This window comes from Nannospalax galili, unplaced genomic scaffold (genome assembly GCF_000622305.1).
Source record: "Nannospalax galili isolate Female #2095 unplaced genomic scaffold, S.galili_v1.0 scaffold418, whole genome shotgun sequence".
NCBI lineage: Eukaryota > Metazoa > Chordata > Mammalia > Rodentia > Spalacidae > Nannospalax > Nannospalax galili.
In genome coordinates this window covers 2,844,626-2,854,624 of record NW_008342003.1, presented here as the reverse complement: position 1 = coordinate 2,854,624, position 9,999 = coordinate 2,844,626, and the positions used below count along the sequence as shown (strand labels likewise).

At 41.1% G+C, this 9,999-nt stretch overlaps 1 pseudogene; it reads right to left on the bottom strand.

Annotated features, from left to right (window-relative positions):
* Positions 1-282: 282 nt before the first annotated feature.
* LOC103737933 lies at positions 283-5,056 on the bottom strand (annotated as a pseudogene).
* Between the last annotated feature and the right edge of the window lie 4,943 nt (positions 5,057-9,999).

Below are 9,999 nucleotides of genomic sequence, written 5' to 3'. Positions count from 1 at the left end.
GGACTTTACTGCTACAACTTTATGGTTTCTTTCAAATAGATACAAATCATTTAAATAGGCACATATGCAAATGTGCAAAACAAATGATATACAAACAATTAAGGAATGAACAGAAATGGCTTTTGGAAGCATAAACCACCCTGCTGCGTAATTGTGAAGCTCCACCTTTCATTAATTTTTCTTCTTATATAGTAGTCTTCTATCCTATTAAAGTTGTAGGCTTACAGATGACATGGACATTTCACATTGGTATAAGAGAAGAATGTTGGCTTGATGCAGTCTCTATAAGTATCTTGCTGTATGAGCAGCTGCCATACTTTCAGACATGTTTCTGACCTTTAGATAATTAACGAATCCTCTGAAGAAAAGGAGCAGGCCAAGTATAAAAAATATCCACCAAAGCCAATATTGTCCATTGAAATATCCAGTAAAAGAATCAGAAAACCTGACAATAAGGATCCATTTGATGAGTGAAAGGCCAAATCCACAGGTAGCACCATACCTTCCAGCTATGGTGTTGGTGATACAGAAAGATAAGCAAAATCCAAGCCAGTTGAAAATAAACGCCGTGTAAAACGCCAGCATGAAAATGCCATCATTGCCCACTCTAAGCTGGTCGGCATCGCTGAAGTCATGTCTTGGTGGACACTCTTCCTTCGGGTTTCTTGGAGATGTTTCCGCTGCTGCAGCTGCCATGGCAGCAGCCTTAGCCTTCTCAGCTTCATCGTACATAGGAAGAGAGGTAGCAACGCTATAGGGAGGCGGCACAGGGTAAAACTCACTGTACAGGTCGGTATCTGAAGTTGTAGGTTACTTCCACAGCGATGCTACTATAAGGTGGAGAAGAGTCAGTTTCCAGTGCTGGTGCTGAAGGAGCAGCTTGCACAGTCTGCGGTTCTGAGTTGGAAGAGGATGGCTGATTTTGAATTATCTTCTTCATTGTGAAGCACCTGGTAGTGGCCAGTCCCCAGCTGGTGATGATCCATCCTGCCCACCTCTGGTCTGGCTTCCCAGCGGGAGCGTTCCTCTGGGTGCTCAGCTTGCTCGGCCTCCCAGGTCAAAACATCGTCGCTGCAGAGCCCCTTCCGCTGCCTCAGGTTCCGCCTCCCGTTCACCTGGCGAGGCCACTTCACTTCCTGTCTCTCCCTCAGCAGCTTTGGAGACCTCCTTGCACCTTAGCAGCGAGGCTCCCGGCAGGGCTTTTTATTTTAAAAAATATTTTGTTGAAAAATTTTGCAATTTTTTTCCCTTGTCTTATTTTTTACTTATTTATTTCTATTGATTTTTTTCTGTGTATTTCATACAGAACATCCCAAACAACCTTATTCATTTTTATACCCACATCCCAAAGGGCGCCCTCCTATAGCCTCCCCTCCCCTACTGGAGCCCATATAGCCCATCATCCCTATTACTGCCCACTGTGTTCAACGCCCCCAGATGTTCCCCAGTGCAAGTCCAACCACTGAGTCTAGTCAGCCTATCTAGAGTTCCTCGTTTTAGGAAGATCAGCTGGTCATCTAGCAGCAATCAGTTGCCAACATTCCTTTAGATAAGATTGGGGTCTGTTGTTCATTTTCCCAGTTCTATGCTGTGTTACTCTCTGGGATTCTCTTGGGACACCCTGGCCAACAACTCAAAGGAAGGTATCTCCTGTCTGGAATTGTGTCTTGTTACGTTATGCACATAGACTCTTAAAGACATATTTTGATCACTGTAATCTTTGGTTATATTTTCTTTTGGGGTGTTTAAGACCATACATGGCCCAAATAAACCAATTTATTTTTACTCTTAACGTTTTTTGAGCATATGTTTCTCAGGGGTCACATGGGCTTTGGAGGAGCCTGGCACCTTTCTTTCACAAGTTCCATCTATGTGAAGATAAGTTAAAGGTCCTGCTTGATTGTGGCTGGCTTCACATTGAAGCAAGGAGGAAATATTTCCTCTGAGTTGACCCTCCTCTTGGTAGAATGGACACTGGTTCAAGTTCATCTGGTGGGGTCTCCATGGCCTCCCTGAACAGGAGGACAGGTGACGCACCACAGTTACAGGACATTTTGAGAGATGGTCCATAGTCCCCTGGAACTTAGTCAACCATGGAGGGCAAGGGACAAAAACTCTCCTTTAAGTCCCTCTGACCAGAAAAGTATAGGCCTTGAAGAAAAATTTTTAATTTTTAATACAATATAATTTGTTGATATTTAGATTCTCCGCATTTACTCTTATTGTCACTTCACCCAGTTTAATGTAAAACAAGGCCTAAAGAGTCTAAATTGTGTCCTCAAATGTCCTTCAGTGTGGGTCCATCCACTGGAGCCTGGTTAACCTACGGAGTTTCATCCTTTGAAGAGACTGTTTTTGCCCTCCCAGCAGTCATTAGTTGCTAAAGTTTCCTTAGGTTGGCTTGGGGTTTCTTACCCACTTCCCCATGTCTATGCTGGAATTTTTTCTGGTTTGAGCTTTCATGAGACTTGTGTATGCTGTCACCATTGCTGTGAATTCATGCAAGTAAATGATCAGCTGTCAGCAAAACTGTTTCTTGTGGTTATCCAACACCTTTGGCTTTTACAGTCTTTCTGCTTACTCTTCCACAGTGATTCCTGAGCCTTGGGAGGCAGATTGGCATAGGTGTCCTATTCAGAGATAAGAGCACTCTCCAGCCTCTTGTTCTCTGCACATTGGCCAGCTGTGGATTTTTGTGTTAATCACCATCTGTTGCATGAGGAAACTTCTCTGGAAAGAGTTTAGAGATGCATTAATCTATGAGTACAATAAATCATTAGGATTTATAACTGCTCCATAGAAAACTAGCATTAGGCACTTCCCTATGTCCTCTGACCTGTGTAGCCTTAGGTTTCTAGGCAAGATATCAATGATATGTATGGGTTCCATCCTATGAGGTGGATCTTTAATCCAATTACAGAATGATAGCATACTCCCAAATATTCACGACACTATTGCACTGCACAGTTATTTTGTAGTTCACAGATTCACAGTTGGGTATGGTTGATAACTAATTTTTTCTTCCAGCAGCTTTTATACAGCATCGTCCAGCACTATGAACACTTGCCAGTAGATCAAGTCTCTGAAGTCAGCACCAGCTTGATTTCTTCTTTAGTCTGCAAATCATATATGTACTGTTTTCAACAATACGGTTTTACCTGTCAAGTTCTGATGGATAACCAAGAGCAGATGTAGTGGCCTGTGTTGTTTGAGGGTCCATATGAAGGTCCAACAGTTTCTAGAGAGGGAGTCCATTCCTGGCATTTTTAGTCCCTCTGATATCTAAAAGGAACAATATTCCCCTGTTACAGAGTAACTTTTAAAATCTCTATTATACTTTAAGAAGCTTCTATAGTGATAGATTTCAATACGTTTATTTCTAATGGTCTTTAATGTTATCCCTGTCCTTACTCCCTCCTCTGCCCTGCCCTCCCATTCTCCACCTCAATTAAGCCTTCCTACTCTAATGTTCCCCTTTCCTCCTTTATATCAATGCAGTGCATTCCTCCACCCCTCCTGGAAGGACTATTCCCCACACCAACCATGGCCATTTATTCGTTCCTTGATCTCTTTGGATTTTCAAGTTGAAACATGCATACGTAAGATTATAAAACTAGAATTCAGCTCTGAGAAAGAACCTGCAACTTTTGTCTCTCTGGGCCTGGATGCTTCACTCAAAATGATTGTTTCCAGTTCCATACATTTACATGCTATTTTGATAATTTCATTTTTTAAAGAGCTGAATACTACTCCACTGTGCATATGTACTACACCTTGTTTATCCACTCATCAGTTGATGGACATCTAAATTGTTTCCAATTTCTGGCTCTTATGAAAAGGGTAGCAATGAACATGGATGGACAAATATTTCTGTAGTAGGATGTGGATCCTTCTGGCTATATGACAAAGAGTGGTATGGCTGGGTATGGTAGATCAATTTCTAGCTTTTCTGAGGCATGTCCACACAGATTTACATAGTGGCTGCACCAGTCTGCATTGCCACCAGCACTGAATAAGAACTTCTCTTCGTGTTTTTCCAGCATTTGTTGTTTGTTTTTTTGGATCTTAGCCATTATGAATGGACTAAGATGAAATCTCAAAGTGGGTTGAATCTGCATTTCTTTGATGACTAACAACGTTAAACATTTTAAAAGTATTTCTCAGTCATTTCGATTTCATCTTTAGAGAACTCCCTGTCCAGCTCTTTCCCTACATTTTAATTGGGTTGTTAATTTTGTTTTGTTTTGATGTTTAGTTCTTTATATATTATAGATATTAGTCCTCTGTCAGAGTTATAGCTGGTAAAGGTGTTTTCCCATTCTTTGGTTTGTCTCTTTATGCAAACGATGGTACCCTTTGATGTACAGAAGTTTTCTAGTCCCATTTATCCAATGTGGGACTTAAAGACTATGCTACTGGAGTCCTGTTCAGAAGGTCCTTTCTTGTACCTATAAGTTCCAATGTATTCCCTACTTTCTCCTCTGTCTAATTCAGGGTGTAGTATCTTATCTTGAGATCCTAGATCCATTTGGATTTGAGTTTTGTGCATGTGAAAGATAAGGGTTTAGTTTCATCTTCTACATGAGGCTATCTAGTTTAACTAGCACCATTTGTTGAACATACTGTCTTTTCTCTAATTTATATTTTTGGATACTTTTTCAAAATTCAGGTTATTGTAAATGTGTGGATTTAAATATGGGTCCTCAATTCTCTCTCACTGATCAATGTGTTTGTTTTAAAGCCAATACCATACTTTTTAAAGTTCCTATAGCTCTGTAGTATAATTTGAAATCAGGGATGGTAATATCTCTAACAGTTCTTTTATTGTTCAAGTCTATTTTGGTTATCTTGAGTTTTTTGTGTTTCCACATGAAATTTGAGATTTTCTTTTTAATTTCTGTGAATAATTATTTTGGAATTTTAATAAACATTTCATTGAATTTGCAGATTGTTTTCGGTAGGATGGCATTTTTATATTAATCATATCGATCCATAAGCATCGGAGGTATTTCCATCTTCTGGTACCTTCTTTAATTTCTTCCTTCAGTGTCTTCATTTTTACTGCACAAATCATTCACTTCCTTCAAATCATTCACTTCCTTTGTTAAATTTATCCCAAGATGTTTCATGGATTTTTAGGCTATCATGCATGGCATAATTTTCTGGATTTCTTTCTCAATATATTTGTTGTTGATATATAGGAAGACTATTGATTTGGGAATGTTCATTTTATATTTTGCTATTTTTCTGAGGAGTTTTAGGAATTTTCTGGTGGAATCTTCTGGGTCATTTATGTATAGAATCAAATCATCTGCAAACAAGGATACTGTGACCTTTTCCCTTCTAATTTGTAACCCTTATCTTTTTCATCCATCTTCTTTTTCTAGCTAAACTTTCAAGTACTATATTGAATAGAAGTGGAGTGGAAATCTTTTACTTGTTCCTGATTTTAGTGGAGATGCTTTCAGTTTTTCTACATTTAGTGTGATATTGGCAGTAGACTGGTGGCAGGTTGCCTTTATTATGTTGAGCTATGTGTCCCTTGTCTGGCTAGGTTCTTCATGGCTTTATATCATGAATGGATGTTAGATTTTTGTAAAAGGCCTTTTTTTTGTATCTAATGAAAATATCATGTCGTTTCTTTCCTTAAGCCTGTTTGTGTGGTGGATGGCATTTATTGACTTACATATGTTGAACCATCCTTGCATCTCTGAGCTGAAGCCAACTTGATTATGGTGGATAATCATTCTGATATGATCTTGCATTTGGCTTGCAAGTATTTATTGAGAATTTTGGCATCTATATTTACCAGAGAAATTAGCCTATAATTTTCTTTTTTGTTTAGTCTGTCTGATTTCAATAAAACTAACTTCATAAAAAGAATTTGGGAGTGTGCTTTTATTTTCTATTTCACTAAATAGCTTGAGGAATATTGATATTAGTTCTTTGCAGGTTTGATAGAAATCTGCATTGGATCTATGGATATACTTGGTCCTGGGCTCTCATTAGTTGGGAGTTTTAAATTATTGTATCTGTCTTTTTTGTTGCTGCTCTGTACATTTAGTGTTTTGACTATTATATGATGTGGGGAGTTTCTTTATGGTCTTGTCTACTTGGTGTTCTTAATCCTCTGATACCTTTATAGGTATTGCTTCCTTTAGGTTTGGGAAATTTTCTTCTGTGATATTATTAAAATATTTTCTGCACATTTGAGCTGGGTTTATTCTTCTTCTATGCCTATGATTTGTAGACTTGGTCTTTTTACAGTGTACTAGTTTTATGTTTTGAATTGAATTTCATTCAACTGTTTGTATTCTCACAGTCTTCATTCAGTCCTTTATTCATATCTTCCTTTAGTTCCTTGAATATATTTATAATTACCATTTTGAAATAATTGTTTTGTGCATATACTTGGTTGTCATTCTCAGGCAATATAATGATGGGGCTGTTAATTTCTATAGTAGCCATATTATCTTTGTTATTCATGTTGTTTGTATGTTTTTCTGAAACTTGGGCATTTTGACTTGTGTAATGGTGTTTCTTGTCCTTGTTGAATGTGGTCCAGCTGAGTATTGCTTGGTGTTCAATTTGGGGGCTACTTTATGTTGATGTACAATTAGGTAGAAGAAGTAATCTCAGTTCATCTAGAAATAGGTGCAACTTTTAAGGTGAGAACTAGGATTGAAGACACAATGCCCTGGACCAGGAGGGTGGGATGTAGGCTGCTAAGTGAACAGGTTAGCTGGTAAGTTAGTGTGGGAGTTTGCAGGTCTGGGGTGCACAGAGCTCAGATGGTGTGGCATAGGGAGACCTCAGGGACAGAGTTCAGGACCACAAGTCTGGGGTGGGGATGAATCTCAGAGATCCAAGCTGGGCTGAGAACTGAAATGGTGGAAAGTGACTCATTCTGTGAAGACTGGGAGTGGGGTGCACAGATCCAGGATGGGACAGGATCCCTTTGATAGGAGGAAGTCTGAGAGCTAAGATGGTGGGGCATAGAGGAGTCTTAGGAAGCTCAGGGCCATAAATCTGGGACAGGGATGGATCCTGGATACCCATGCTGGAATGAGAGATCTTCATTCAGTAGTTTATTCATATTCTCTTTGAGTTCCTTGAATGTATTTATAATTAGTACTTTGAAGTCATTGTTTTGTGCATCCACTTGGTTGTCATTCTCAGGAACATAATAATTTATGTAGTCCCATTATTATCTTAGTTATTCATTTTGTTTGTGTTTTTTTTCACAGAGATATGGGCATCTGGACTTGTGTGGTAGTATTTCTTGGTATGGGTAAGTGATCCCATCTCTGTTGGATTTTTTTTGTATCTTCGTTGTTTCCCCAATTTGTCGGATTATGACCCACCTTAGTAGTGCTTGATGTTCAGTTTTGGGGCCACTTTATGTGGGTGTACAATTGGAGTGGAAGACGTGGTCTTAGTTCAGGTAGCGATAGGTGCAAATTTTGAGATTCAAGGATTGACAGTGCAGGGTCTGGAGCAGCAGAGTGGGATGGGGGCCACTAGGTAAAACGATCATCTGGTAGTTTAGGGTGGGAAGTTACAAGTCGGAGGCACACAGAGATCAGATGGTAGGGCACAAGGAGGTTTCAGGGAAAAAGTTCAGGACCACAAATCTGGAGTGGAGATGGATCCCAGAGATCCATGCTGGGATAAGAGCCTGCCAAGACTGGATGGGTGCATAGATCTGGGAAAGAATAGAATGCTCTAGATTTGAGGAAGTCTGGGAACTTAGGATGATTGGGCACTATGAGTTCAAGGCTGCAAGTTTGGGATGGAAAAAAATCCTAGAGACTCAGGCTGGGCTGAAAGCTGAGACTGTGAGTTGTGACTCACCCTTCAAAGACTGAAGGGGCATGCAAATCATGGGTGGGGGCATGCAAATCATGGGTGGGATAGGATTCCGTGCACTGAAGGGGTCTGAGACCTAAGATGGCAGAGCCCTAGGGAATCTCAAGGATGGATCTCTGGGCCATAAGTTTGGGACAGGAAAGCATCCTGGAGACACAGGCTGGCCATGGGTTTATTATGGACATATTTAAATGTAATTTTGAGACATTTGTCTTGAAAATAAATCCTTGAGCTTGTTGTTATTTCATTTGACTTGACATTAAGCAAAATGAGTTTTGAGTCATCAGAGTGAGATCTGAGAAGCTCAGTGGAAGTAGTCAGAGCTTGTTTCTATCAAGTCATTCTTTGTTCTGTCCCTGTCAGGAGCTGCTAATCATTGAGCTGTGGCAGCCTCGTTTCCTGAGTTTGTGTCATGCAAACCAGTACTTAACCTGCCCATTCAGGAGGAAGGTGTTTCTGGAGAGCCTCAGAATACCTGACCTTGAGGCAATAGTGGTAAACAAGAGGATCAAAGAAGCCTTTGATCTGACTGCTCCTTGACCCTCAGATACAGGTGGGGAAAAACAGCTGTGGAAACTAATTGAGTTCTTCTGTATAAAAAGGTGGAACTGAAATAAACCGGGACTGCAGTATTCACTGTTAGTTCTCCCAAGCATCTTTTCTGTCTTTCTTTCTTTCTTTCAATCCTCACTCTCCCTTTCAGGTACTGTCCGTTTTGGCCGGCTGGCACTGGCAAGTGGCGCCGAGAACAGGGACCTGAAAAGTAGGGGAAAAAGTGAAGGATGCCGCTGCAGAAATTGAGTGCACTCAGTACAATTGGGGAGCAGTATTTATCTTGGGAGAAGATGGGGCAAGGAAATAGTCGCTTGTTCTTTGTATATATGTTAAAGAATATGCTACAGGCCTGAGGAGCAAAGGAACTTTTATTCATCCAACTCATGCTTTAAACTGAAGATTATTAATAATACTCCAAGTTTTTTGGATCCTTTAACTGGACAATGGAATGGCCCCGACTTATGAGGACCCCCGTCTGGGGCTAGAAGAGGGATCTCTTGACCCTGAGGATGAGTCTGCCCTAGGAGAGGAGACAGTTGAGTATGATCAGGAGAAGTGTCCACCTTTAATTACTTTGCCTGATCACTGGGAAATTAAGCAATTAAGGGCAAAGATAGATGCTGTGAAGAAGGAAATGTTAAAGAACAAAGAGAAAAGAATTAGGACCACCCCAAGAGCCTCCTCCTCTGAGGCCACCGAAGGCTGTTGCACCTCCCATGATTGCCATGGCTCAGGAGCCTTCGGCAGGAATCTGGTACTCACTTAGAACCATGCAATCTCTATTACAACAGGCCATTGGGGCTGCGGCAGAGAGAGGAGAGTTAGTGCATTGATTTCAAGTCTTCCCAGTTTCTGAGCAAGTTGATCAGCAGGGCAACAGGGTGCGGTCTCATGCACCTGTGCCTTTTAAGCAGCTTAAGGAACTAAAGACTGCTTGTGCTCAGTATGGTCCCACTGCCTCTTTTACCCAGGCTTTGTTAGAATCCCTGTCCATGGACGCGCTTCCTCCTGGAGATTGGAAACACATGGCACGTGCTTGCCTTTCAGGGGGAGATTATCTGTTGTGGAAATCTGAGTATGAGGAACAGTGCCAGGTGACAGCGAACACTAATAGAGCACAAAATATCCCCATAGATTTTGATATGTTAGCTGGTGAAGGACAATATAGGGATATTGTTCAGCAGTTGCAGTATGATGTTGCGGCCTATGCACAGATCAGTGCTGCAGCCTGAAGAGCCTGGTATACACTGCCACCTAGTGGCAGGCAGACTGAGGATTTGTCTAAGATCAGGCAAGGTCCGGATGAGCCATATCAGGATTTCGTGGCTTGACTACTGCAAACTGCTGGTCGCTTGCTGGGGGATAGTGAAGCAGGTTTACTTTTAGTGAAACAGCTTGCATTTGAAAATGCTAATAGAGCCTGTCAAGCTTCTATTAGGCCTTTTCAAAAGGACAGGCAGCGGGGCCTGGGGGGAGCTGCTTCAGGTGTGGCCAGTTGGGACATCAAGTGCAGAGAAACAAAAAGCTGGGTGTGGTGGCACACGCCTTTAATCCCAGCACTCCGAGGCAGAGTAA